Below are 3724 nucleotides of genomic sequence, written 5' to 3'. Positions count from 1 at the left end.
TTGTATTCGTTCAATTCTTGTCAAGAACCGAAAAAAAGTCTGAAATCTCCGGTACTGGTTGTGCAGTACAAATCTCATAACCATACACTTGGGGGTTTGTAGATTCAAGAAACCTTGAATGCAAATGTTTGGAAGAGAAGATCTAAAGAGATCTCCGCCAATGATAATGACGATTCAAAACACAGACACAAATCCCATCTTCTTGGTTCGAACAAGAAGAGAAACATGAACAAGAACAGGAGGATTGTGGATCAGAAGACCCCAACAAAGTACCCGTTATTGAGATTTGAAGAATTACCAGAATATATGAAGGATAACGAGTTTATATTGAATTATTACAGAGCTGATTGGCCTTTGAAACAACCCTTTTTAGCCTATTTCATTGGCACAATGAAACCCTAAATGTATAGACGTAAGTATCACCTCTCTCTCTATATATATCTCAAATTTAGATGGAGTTTTCATGATTTTCTTTGTTATGACAAGTTCAAACTTGTTGCTGCTTCAAACAGATTCAACCATTTTGGAATTTTTGTGGGTTTGTTGCTGATTTCATCATCTAGGTTTCAAACCTTTGTTGGGGAATGTTTGATGATGCAAAAATGGCTACGTAATGTTATGCAATATGCATGAATGCTTGCACCTTAACTTTCAGCACTCCTTGCGGTTAAGGTAACGACTTCGGGCATGGCCAGCTCCCATCGTATGACGGGCGTTGTATACAAGGCCCGGGAACGGATTCATCGCCGTATGGCTGACCGACGATTACTAGCGATTCCGGCTTCATGCAGGCGAGTTGCAGCCTGCAATCCGAACTGAGGACGGGTTTTTGTAGTTATCTCACCCTCGCGGGATCACGACCCTTTGTCCCGGCCATTGTAGCACGTGTGTCGCCCAAGGCATAAGGTGCATGATGACTTGACGTCATCCTCACCTTCCTTTTTGTCATTGAACACCAAGTTTTCATTGGTTTTCTTCATTCTTATTAAGTAAGAGCTCATCTTTGTTATTGATGTTCTGGGGAAATTGACCAAACTTGCTATTTTGGATCAACATCTTCGTTTTCAGTTTAGTTATTTTAACGTTAGTCCAATCCATATATAATAAACAATCTTGAGTAATATCAGTTTTAATAATGATGATAATAAACTAACAAACAAATCGATCATTAATTAAACTGTAATTTTTCCAATAATAAAAATGCAGCAATTTTTTATTTGGTCATCTAATTTTGATACTTAGGGGCTGTTTACCAAATACTTATCCAGTAAGTGTTTACCAATAAAATTTAATATTATTATTTACTTATTGGGTAAGATTTTACTCCATCTAAGCGACATCGCATGCAACAATTTAATCGGTAAATGCTTATCGTGGTAAGAGTCGTCGCCCTCACTTACTATGTAAGACTCTTTGGTCTTTGTCTCGCTCTTATCGGGTAAAATTCTTGGTCATTACCATATTTATCCGGTGAGGTAATGTGACTTGGTAAACGCTTATCCGAATAAACGTTTGGTAAACGGCCCCTTAGAGTTTCAAGTTTCGCATCGACTCGTATGTCATATTTACACTGTCCCAATAATTAGTGTTATATAAAAAATGCCAATTATAGAAACATATCAATGAGTCATTTTTTCCAAAAAAAAATATAACAATAATACATGATCAATCAAACTTAGGTTATGTTTAACAGACTAACTGATAAACAGTTGGTGAATAAACCTAATTGTTAACTAAAAAATTAGTTGTTAGCCGATAAACTAATCATGTTTGATAAAAATTATATGATAAAGTAATCCTAAAAATGTATGATTTTTTTTTTGTCATTTATGTTAAATATAAAAGTAATAATTAGAACAAAAAAAATTGGGAAAAAAAAACTCAAAGAATTTACTGAAACGTTATTTGAGATAATTCTTTAAAAAGTCAAGTAATAAGCTAGTATCAGATAAGGTGGTTTTTAATTAACTGAAAAATAAACTGGTTTGTAGATGTTAAACATGAACTTAATTGTATTATATGTCCCTGTTTTTATAAATATTGCAACAAATTCTTTGTACTATCTAAATTAGGTGAGGAATTAGGTTTTAGACCATCTCCAACCGTAAATACTATTTCTTGCACCAAAAGAATGTAAAATTTGGTGTAAACAATTATTTAACTACAAGGGTGGTGTCTGATTGGTTTGAGCTTGGCTTCAAAGATCAAAAGTACTTGGAGGTCCCAGGTTCAAATCCAAGTAGGAATAAAAATCTCTTGTGGCCACGGAGGTTCAAATGCGGTGACTCCGGGCTATTTGCAAAGCAGGTGGTCGTCCTGGAATTAGTCGGTTCGCATATCCAGGTTTAAAAAAATTATTCACATCCAACCAATTATGGTTATAAATGACGTGGCGGCGAGACTAAGTCTCAAGCCTTATGAGTCATTATGAGGTCACGACGTTTTTCAAGGTGTGACTTATGACGACAAATCCATATACCACACACACACACACACACACACATATATATATATATATATTTATGTGTGTGTGTGTATGGGTCTTCTTTTAATAACTTGCTAATTCGTGAGATCCAATTAAAATCACAAAAATTATTGAAAAAAAATCAATCTTTATAAATATAAAAGAAAACCTTTGGGGTATCGATGTGGCACCATGAGAAATAAGTATTTCTAAATGGTGAATTGTGATTGAGTTTTTGTTGTCCCACATTGGTTATAAGTTGAAAGATTTACACAAAATGATGTGTATAAGAAAGGTGGATTGGAAATATTCTCAAACAGTAAATTGTGGTTTAATTTTAGTTGTCCCACATTGGTGAGAAGTTAAAAGATTTGAAGAAAGTGGCGTGTATAAGAAATGTGGATCGGATGCTTTTGTGTAAATTCATGAGCTTTGATGCATAAGGTTGTCTTATTTTGGATGACTCTCTTTGAAATCAATAACCATAGTTGGTATTAAAACCAACCAAAGGGTAAAACTAATTGTGCAAAATTAAAAGTGAAACCAATGATGATGATGTGGCAATATGAGATTTGAATGTTTCTCAGATATTGAAATAAAATTGACTTTCATCATTTCAATTTAGTGGAAATGATAGTTTGGAAGAATATGATGAATATATAAAAGAGTGATGAATGCTTTGAAAAATTTATAACCATTGTTGAAATCAAAACTAACCAAATGGTAAAATTATAATGCAAAACATTCAGTTAAATATCATGCAAAACACAAAGTTGAAAAAAATTATTCATTTCACAAAAATATCAATCATCTTGAAATAAGATTGAGTTTCATCATCCCATATTGGTGGAAAGATAATAATTTGGAAGAATGAATGATATATAACGAGTGATGGATGTTTTGAAACCTATAACCATAAGTGGAATCAAAACGAACCAAATGGTAAAATTATTGTGCGAAACACAGTTAAAATATCATGCGAAACACAAAATTAAAAATAAACTAAAATATAAAAGTGAACAAACACAAGATTGATATTGCACCCAAATAGTTGAGTAATCTTCGTTTTTCTTCAATTGTGGTGGAGTTTGTTGTTATCTCATATTGATGGAGATATGAAATATTGATAATGAATGGTATGTATATGAGAAGTGGTTGAGATGCTTTTGTGGCAACTAATGGGATAGGCTCCTTTAAACCGATCATCTAAACTCGTGTTGTTGACTCATTTTGACTGACCTTTCAAACTAATGGAGTCCG

This window comes from Cynara cardunculus, unplaced genomic scaffold (genome assembly GCF_001531365.2).
Source record: "Cynara cardunculus var. scolymus isolate 2C unplaced genomic scaffold, CcrdV1 Un_Scaffold_7737, whole genome shotgun sequence".
In the NCBI taxonomy this organism is placed as follows: Eukaryota; Viridiplantae; Streptophyta; class Magnoliopsida; order Asterales; family Asteraceae; genus Cynara; species Cynara cardunculus.
This window is presented reverse-complemented; position numbering follows the sequence as displayed.